At 36.0% G+C, this 10,077-nt stretch overlaps 1 pseudogene; it reads left to right on the top strand.

Moving 5' to 3' along the window:
• Positions 1–549: 549 nt before the first annotated feature.
• On the top strand, positions 550–1,712 carry LOC149840280 (omega-amidase, chloroplastic-like; annotated as a pseudogene).
• The last annotated feature ends 8,365 nt before the right edge of the window (positions 1,713–10,077 follow it).

The following is a 10,077-nucleotide window of genomic DNA, read 5'->3' as shown; positions in this document are numbered from 1 at the left end:
GGCTCCAATAATCCAAGTTAATCTTACAACGAAAGGTCAAGGTAAGAGCCATCTTTTTCATTTTCTAAATTCTATATATATATATATATATATATATATATATATATATATATATATATATATATATATATATATATATATATATTTGTTCTTTCCCCTTTACGCAATCCTCTTCCTGTTTGTTTGTTGATCTCAATCACCATGTAGATTTAAATCCCCTTTCTGCATTCTAACCTCTTTTATCTTTGTTTTCTTATTTGCGTTTAACCCCTGCTGTTGATTTCCCATTTTGTTGCCTTTTGATTTTGGTTACTTGTTTATGCCCAGATCCCTGATCTACATTTTAAGTTTCCCCTTCTCGTTGCACTTTAATTTCCTGCTCTATTCTCGTTTTTGTCAAACATCTGGGTGTGTAAGTGTTTGTAAAGCACGGGTGTTAGATACCATCTCTCTCTCTCTGAAAGAAGCGATACGTGGTCTGAAGTCACTCTCACAAAACTTCCCTCCATAAATCCACTTCCTACCCATGTAATGTTGTCTCATGGAGCAATGGTCTCTGACCATTTCCGTTTGAATGGCCATGTGAATAGTAATTTCAAGCCACTCAGAAGCATCGTGTTCCAAGCAAAAGTATCATTTCGTTCAAGTGCTCGGTGTAGATTTGGTGATTCCAAGCCTGGAATGACCGAGTGATCTTCAAATGCTCCCTACACTCGATTCTGATAGCAGCTACATTACCCCACTCTCTACACATGAGATTCGTGGGGATCATCTGTAACTCCAGTTGCTAGTAGCCTCCTTCTGAAGAGATGCACATGCTCTCACAATTGTGTTCTACAGTGATCAAAGATCACTCTGTCACCAAAATGGGCCTTGCGTGATTGCCAGGCGATCTGTGAACGTCTCATCAACCGTGGCGGTGACCTCAACATTAAAGGATAATGATGGAAGCTAAATGCTATCCATGCCTCTGCGAGAGAGGGGGAGCTGGATGGCCTGAGAAAGCATCTTGAGCATGGAGCTGCGTTGAATTTGAAGGATAGTGATGGAAGGACCACGGCAGACCGTGGCCATTCAACTGTTGTTGAACCGCTTGTGAGTAAGCAAGCAGATATAAATGCCAAGTTACACAGAAGAAAGTTGGGTTCCTCTATGTATTTCACGATCCTCATGTAGCAGTTCAAGATTGCTCTTTGCCAGTTGTTGGTTGCTGAAGATAAAAAAAAAAAACATTGCTCGTACACGTGAAGTAATTGAAGAAGCTACAGAAAAGGGTGCTCAATTGGTTGTCCTACCTGAAATCTGGAACAACCCCTATTCAAATGAGAGATTTCCAATATATGCAGAAGACATTGACCCTGGGGATGATGCATCCCCATCATCCCCAATGGTGTCTGAAGTTTTTTGCCTTAAGCAAATTACATTAGTTGGTGGGTCTATACCAAAGCATTGTGATGATCGATTATACAATACCTATTGCATTTTCGGTGCAGATGGAAAGCTAAAAGCCAAACATAGAAAGATACACCTGTTTGACAGTGACATTCCAGGGAGGATTACTTTCAAGGGATCTAAAACACTCACTGCAAGGGGTGCTCATCTCTTGTACTATCCTGGAGCATTTAACATGACTACGGGTCCATTGCATTGGGGAGTTACTACAACGAGCAAGGGCGATTGATAACCAAGTTATCAGAACCATCAGATATTGACAGAGCATTTGAATCCCTCGACCTACTGGATTTGGTCACTGTCAGTTCGTTTTCGTGAGTAAAATTGATCTCAAGATGTATAGCACCGATCTGAAGCATGCTCAACTCCGGTCTTAAGGATCAGATTTCTGCATCTTTTGCGAAGTTGATGTATATTCTGTCAAAAGTATTCTCTCTCCTCCCTCCATCCTTTCCACACCAAGCGGTACATCTCCACTCTGCTACATTGTCACTTCTTTTCATATTACCTGTCATACCACATCACAACAATATTTATTTGTATATAGCTTGCTCCTTGTATATCTTCACTATTATGCCACTCGCACACACATCCTTCCCTACACCATTACAGGAATCGGTCACCTATGCTTCACCACATGCCATCAACACTAACAGCCTACTTCACTGCTACAACCATTTCCATCCCTTCGCAGCCACCCCTGCATTTTCATGTATTTTTATGCATTTGCTTCACCTCTGTATGCATTTCCAGCATTGGACTCATACTACTACTGTCACCTACCATAGTCATACCTTACCTACACTTACAACATCTATGCATAACACAGCCCAATAGCTACTTACAGTATATTCATTGCTTCACCTAAACCTTCATTACACACTTCCACCGTACCCTCATCCACCTGCTATACCTTTGTCAATCCCAACTATAATTTTACAATCATAGCAACACTTATTTAACTGGCATACCATCCTTCTCATTCCCAAGCCACCATTATCTGTCATTTACTCCCACTTCACTAGCCATCACAAAAAAGTGATACCTCACCACTGTCAACACCCGTAGCAGCCCCTATAATTGCTATACCCCACCTTGTTACCATACTTCTACCTACCCATACCTACTACATAATGCACAACACCCTGTCAGCCTCTCATTTCACTACTTACTGTCCTATACCCACTCCACAACATTTACGCTGTTACCACTCACTGGCTGTACCTATCATCTCACTAACACATCGATTCATCTTCACCTTTGCACTCAGCAATGTCACTGAATCATCGATTGTGTCGCCTTCACTAATAACCAACATCATACAACATCCAGTCATTTTGTCATTCCCCTACATTTCTATTTTCCTGCATTCTCGTACATCACCAACTTATCACTACCTCATTGCTACAGTTTCATCTGTAGCAGCACATATATATACCTTACTAATGTATTGCTGTATCTACTTCACCCTCCTTCATAACACATATACCAGCACCTATGTCATTGTCTCCATGATGATTGTTGCATCATCCTGCATTTTCATAACACCACAATATTGCACTTCCACAACATTTGTTAACACAACACTTTGTTACATTGTTACCATTCACTTGTTACATTGTCACACTCCACCTATTATGATAAAAATGGGAGAAAAGAAGAACAAATACCATCTCCTCACCATCTACTTGTTACACTGTTACCATGGCATCAACATACATCCATGTCTTGTAATTACGCATCTTGCACTTTGTCCACTGCATCTCATTCCTAGATATATGTATGGCCTTGGGTAGATAAATATAGACTTTCATTTAGTCTAAGGCATTGTATATACCTTTCCCATATAGGACTTCATTAGCCTTAGGCAGATAAATACCTCTTTTTCATTTAGCTTAAGGCATTGCATATGCCTTTTCCATATAAATCTCCATCATATTCACATGCATATTTTCCCCTTAATGTAAGGCTTTCCATATGAATTTTAGATTTAAACATGAGAATAGCATTTTGTATATATATCCTCCATTAGAATAGGCATAAGCATGTGCATTTGCATTTTTAATGAAATATCTTCCATTTCCTTATATATTTACATGGTGCTAATCTAGTTGTTTTGCAGGGGAATATATGGAAAAAGGTCATTATTTGAAGTTGTAAATTCAATTTCATGTATTGTAATAGTTAGATATTAATGAGAATTTACATTTCCTGTTTTAGATAGAATTAATGAGCATTATAAATATCATGAATCACTTGTTCTCATATTTTCTCCTTTGTTTTTCTAAAATCTCACGAATGGTGAAACACGAATGGCACGTGCACCATTTCGTAAGAGTAAATTAATCCTAAGTTGATGATTTACATCAATGGCCATAGTCGGGATGTAAACAAGACTTAGGATTTTTATCTTTTACGAAATAACACTGGATCCACACTGGATCCGTTTTCAAAATTCATCATATTTTCCTTAAATATTTTCTTCTTTTATCAGAATTTAACTTAAAATTAACTCAAAATATATATCAATGGCCATAGTCAGGGTATATTGAGAGTTCATTTCATTTTAAATTCTATAAAAGCACTAAATGTATTTCATTCTTCTCTTGAATTTAAATACAGATTGTTATATAATACATTCAATGACCATAGTCAAGGATGTATCATATCTTCAGTCTTATTTTAATTCATCTAAAGAATGGAATAGCTTTTCAAAAATCCAAATTCAAATTCTTCAAATTCATTCATTATTTAGGATAGAATTACATCATATTTTCAAAATTCCTTTTTCAAAACTTCCAGTGATGTTGATATCTCCTTCAATCAATCTTCAATTCTTGTAAAATCCAATTCATCTTTTCATTTTCAATCCTATTTTATTTTCAATCTCAAAGTCTAATTTAACTTTGAGATTCAAATTTCATTTTATATTTAAAAATTCCAATTCAAATCAAATTTCAAAGTTTAATTTGACTTTGAAATTCCAAACTCAATTTCTATTCAAAACTCCAACCAAGTTCAAAGTTCAACTTTGAGATTTCTTTCATCTTCTAAATTCCAAATTCAAACTTCAAAATTCAAGGTCTAATTTGACTTTGAAATTCATTTGTATATTCAAGATTCAATTTTTAAATTCAATTGGAAATCCTGATTCATCTCCTGATCCCAAATTCTAATTTCAAAATTCAAAGTCCAATTTGACTTTGAGATCCATTTGTATATCCAAGATCCAAATTCTAACTTCAAATTCAAAGTCCAAATTGACTTTGAAATTCATTTGTATATCCAAAAATTCAAAATCTAAATGAAATTTCAAAGTTCAAATTAAACTTTGAAACTTCTGATTCACCTTCAAAATTCAAAACCAAGTTCATCTTCCAAATCCAAAATCAAAATTTGAGATTGATTCTGAATCTCAAAGGCTTGGCCTTTTTTTTAAGTTTTAAATTCAATATGGGTTTTCAAAACCCAGATCCATCTTCAAAAGTCCCATTTGGACTTTCAAAACTTTAACCCAAAATTAGATCAACTTAAATCCAATTTTCTGAATACAATTCTACCTTTGGATCTACAGACTTCAGATCCATTCAATTTTAGGATCCAGAGTCCAACTCTACTTTTGATCTTAGACTTCAGATCCAAATCCATCTTAGGATCCATAACCCAATTCTACATTTGGATCTCAGACTTCAGATCCACTTCATTTTAGGATCCAGAACCCAAGTCCATCTTAGATTTCAAATCTCGAATCCCATTCTGTTTAGGATCCGGAATCCAATTCCAATTCTAGATTCTAATTCCATTTTCGGATCTAATCTGAATCTCTTAAATCCATTTCTATTCTTAAATACCATTTGATTTTTTCAGTCCATTCCAAATTCAAACTTCAAAATCTAAATTCAATTCCCTCTCAAGTATTCATTTCCTTTCCTAAATTCAAGATCAAAGTTCAAATCCATTTCTGACTTTGAAACTTCATTTCCTTTCATTTCAAAACTTCAAATCATTCTTTCTCAAAGTCAAGATCTATCCTTCCAAACTCTGATTTACTTCAAAAACTTAGAACTCCTCTGATCTATCTCAAGTTCTAAGTTAGATTCAATCATTTCTTCACTCCTTTACCAAGCTCATCTCAGAATACTTGGAAATTTCCAAATCAAATTTTCGAACAGAGCATATATCCTTGCATTGCACAAGTATGATTCTTTGTGCATTTAGAGTTAGAATAAATTCTTAGATTATATTTAGGCAAAGCAAAAGGCATAGATTCGATCCTTGGTTCGATTACCCCTGGTAAAGGCGTCAGGAACGGTCGAACCTCGTACCGACGAGCGAATCCCGTCTCTCCAATTTTTCCCGCAATATTTCAAAATGGAGGCGAGTTAAATTTCTAAATATTTTTCAAATCAAGGTCAAGTGAGACCGCGCAAAAGAGTTCATCTTCTCTTTTTCTTTCTTTCTTTTCTCTTCTCTCTTTCTTTTCTCTCTTTTATTTCACTCCCTTCAAAGAGGAGGAAAATAGAGGATAGAAAAGGAAAAGAGAAGAAAGAGAGAGAAACCACAAGAGAGGAAAATATTTGCGATGATCACAGTTTTGGCGATCGAGATGGGACCCGTCTTCGTTCGGTCAAATTATGCCTTTGCTTTGCTCTAATATTATCTAAGTCTTTATTCTTCTATGTCAGCTACATTTTCATGCAAACCTTAGGAGCCTAGACTCTGTCCTAAAGCTGACATCATTGCATATAGGATCTAAGTATGGTTTGGTAGGACCATATTGAGGAGATTATATCCATGTTCACATTAGATTTAGGTTGAAATACAACTCTCCTCAATTCTAGGGATTGAATGCAAAACAATGTATGCAAGTGTATGTTTCTCTTTATTTAAATCTATCTCTTTAGGACTTGCATTAGAACCTTCTGATTTTATTGCATGTTGATCATATTTTGAAAACATCCCTACCTATATTGTCCCGGTCTTCACGTTGCTGGGCTATCTCACTGAACCATAGTTCGGGAGAGAGCCTCACAACTGAACCACTTATTTGGGTTTGCGCCCCCCTACCACGTACCTAAGGGCCATAGTCCGAGGTAAATCGGTAGGTGCTCAAGGATATTGGGAAGCCTTTTACCTTAGAACCGGAGAGATATTTTATGCCACGTACTTTGAGCTTCGGCTTGAGTATATCGGCATACCTTTATGGAAATCAGATGATCTAAATCTTAGAGGTAGGATTAAGGTCCTATCAGCCATTTCAAATATTGCATATAGAGTCAGCTTTAGGGAGTGCTGTTTGCGCATCCTTGCTTGTATATCTGTGATTATGTGACATTTTATATCTTCCTTATATCTTCAAAAACCCTGGGTATATATTATTCAAAATTTCCTCTTTTAAAAACCCAGGTGTATTGCCTTCTCTTTCTGATTTGTTCAAAATCTTTTTGATCCTGCCTGCTGTTTTAAAAAAATTTTAAATCCTTGTCATCTATTTTCAAAATTTGTTTTCCTCCATCATGAGAGAAATGATATTGCCTATGAGGATTTTCAAAATCATAAAATCTCAAAAATTTCTGCAAAAGTCTTTAAAAATTTAAAAATTTTGATCTAAATCCCTTTTTAAATAAACTAACATGTTGATTTTCCTTTTTCAAATTAGGTTTTGAAAACCATTTGTCTTCAAAATCATCACCTCATGTTTGTTTTCTCTTTCAAAGACTGGTTTTTAAGCCACTATCCTCGAAATCAAACCTCATGATGATCTCTCATGATGATTCTCCTTTTTAAAGGATCAGATCTCGCACTGATCGTTCTTCTTACAAATGAATTTTCCTCCCAAAATGATTTCTCACTTATCTTTTAAATAAACATTTTCCTTCCAAGATCCCATATGCAGGCAGGATCAGAAAAACTCCTTTTTCTCAAATCTTATAAATCTTCAGTTCATTTTGATATCTTTATCAGTTTCATTCATATATTTATCAAGTTTTACGTCAATTTTATCAAGTTTTATTAAGTTTTATCGAATTTTCCTCAATTCTATTAAATTTTTCAAATCTATTACCCTTTCAGGTTAAGGGAAAAACCTGACCCTCATTGTCTGAGGTGTTCCCCATCAGGTTAAGGGATAAACCTGACCCTCGTTGTCCGAGGTGTTCCCGCTCAGGTTAAGGGATAAACCTGACCCTTGTTGTCTAAGGTGTGCCCATTCAGGATAAGGAAAAATCCTGAAACCCCTCGTAGGAGCCACAACGCTACCTATGAGGATTCTTTTGTAAATACAAGTTTTGTTAATCTTTGTTGATTTTCTAGATTTATATCAATTTTCCTTCATTAAATCTCTTTAAATTCTATTCTTGTTCCCATTCAGGATAAGGGATAATCCTGAGACCTCTCGTAGGGGCAACAATGCTACCTATGAGAATTCTTTTTACAAATACAAGTTTTATCGATCTTTATTAATTTCTAAATTTATATCAATTTCTCTTTAAAATCTATTCTTTTTCCCATTTCAGGATAAGGGATAATCCTGAGATCACTCAGGGGCAACCATGCTACCTGTGAGAATTCTTTTTACAAAAATAAATCAATTTCCTCAAAGGTTCTACATTTTTTTCAAATTTCTATATCCTTCTGTCTTCTCAAAGTTTATTCTTTCTATATTCCCCGACAAGATAAGGGTTTAATCCTGAAGATTGGACCGCATACCTGGTCCACCTAAATCATAGATCATAAATTCTAAATCTTGTCATATCCCTTCTAAATTCAAGTTTCAAGTTATCTCATCACAAAATCTTCCATTTCCCCTTCAGGTTAAGGGATAAACCTGAATTATTCTTTTACTAAATTCTATTCAAAATGTCTATTCTATTTTCCCTTCAGGATAAGGGATAATCCTAAAACCCCGGCCTTTCTTCTTGCTTCGATCTCTAAATATCTTAAATAGGCTGATCTCCTTCCCAACTCTCAGTTGGAATATCCGGTGCTCGCACTGGTCATTTTGCTAAAGTTTTTAAATCTAAAGATCAAGTTCAGTCCTCGTGCTGTTTGTCTCCCAGAAAGTCTCAATCTTAGATCAAATCATTAAATCAAAAGGTCGTTAAATGAAATGTCTCAGCTACTTCGCTGGTCGTTAAATGAAATGCCCCAGCTACTTTGTTGGTCGTTAAATGAAATGTCCCAGATACTTCGCTGGTCGTTAAATGATTAAATGAAAAGTCTCAGCTACTTCGCTGGTCGTTAAATGATTAAATAAAATGTCTCAGCTACTTCGCTGGTCGTTAAATAAAATGTCCCAACTACTTCGTTGGTCGCTAAATAAAATGTCCCAGCTACTTCGCTGGTCGTTAAATAAAATGTTCCAGCTACTTCGCTGGTCGTTAAATAAAATGTTCGAACTCTATTGTTGGTCGTTAAATAAAATGTCCTAACTACTTCGCTGGTCGTTAAATAAAATGTCCCAACTACTTCGTTGGTCGCTAAATAAAATGTCTCAGCTACTTCGCTGGTCGTTAAATAAAATGCTCCAGCTACTTCATTGGTCGTTAAATAAAATGTCCCAGCTACTTCGCTGGTCGTTAAATAAAATGTTCCAGCTACTCCGCTGGTCGTTAAATAAAATGTTCCAACTCCTTCATTGGTCGTTAAATAAAATGTCCCAGCTACTTCGCTGATCGTTAAATAAAATGTCCCAACTACTTCGTTGGTCGCTAAATAAAATGTCCCAGCTACTTCGCTGGTTGTTAAATAAAATGCTCCAGCTACTTCGCTGGTCATTAAATAAAATATTCCAACTCCTTCGTTGGTCGTTAAATAAAATGTTCCAGCTACTTCGCTAGTCGTTAAGTAAAATGTTCCAACTCCTTCGTTGGTCGTTAAATAAAATGTCCCAGCTACTTCGCTGGTCGGTAAATGAAATGTCCCAGCTACTTCGCTGGTCGTTAAATGAAATGTCCTAGCTACTTCGCTGGTCGGTAAATGAAAGGTCCCAGTTTTTACTGGTCGTTAATTGAAAGGTTCCATCTCCTTCGCTGGTCGCTAAATGAAAAGTCCCAGTTTTACTGGTCAGAATGTCCAAAATCATAAATTACAACTAAAGGTCGTATCAAAATCTATATTGAGTGATTATTTCACAAAGAAATTCATGAAAAAATTGCCAAATTGCCATAAAATAGTTGTTGATCTCAAACTTTTATTACATAAAGAATTTCCTCAAATCTCCTTAAGTATTCCTTCCAAAAGGGTGAAACTTCTGTGAAAAAAAGGCTCAAATTCCAAATTTTCTGTTGGTCAACCAAGAGGATGAAGAAAAAAATCTTCGACATGACCGGTAAAGGAAATATTCAATGATGCTGAAAAGCTATAAATGAGCTGATATTGATCATAGCTATGGCACATTCTTAAAGATTATTCCTTGGTAATAAGACAGTGGAAATATCCTGGGCAGTCAGAAAAGAACCTACCCAATTCATGTCTCCTCGAGTCAGCTAAGATGCAAATCAAATATCTGCAAAAGGGATCTCTCAATTGTCGTCAAGATAAAGGCGAATTAAGCGAGTAGACCCCCGGGGCCAAAGAAGATTTGAAACATCTCCAAGATGACGGGGTTTGTGACGGATCCTTCCA

Source organism: Nuphar pumila, chromosome 4 (genome assembly GCF_984573655.1).
Source record: "Nuphar pumila chromosome 4, dmNupPumi1.hap1.1, whole genome shotgun sequence".
In the NCBI taxonomy this organism is placed as follows: Eukaryota; Viridiplantae; Streptophyta; class Magnoliopsida; order Nymphaeales; family Nymphaeaceae; genus Nuphar; species Nuphar pumila.
Note: the sequence above shows the minus strand (reverse complement) of the source record. Positions and strands in the feature narration are given on the sequence as shown.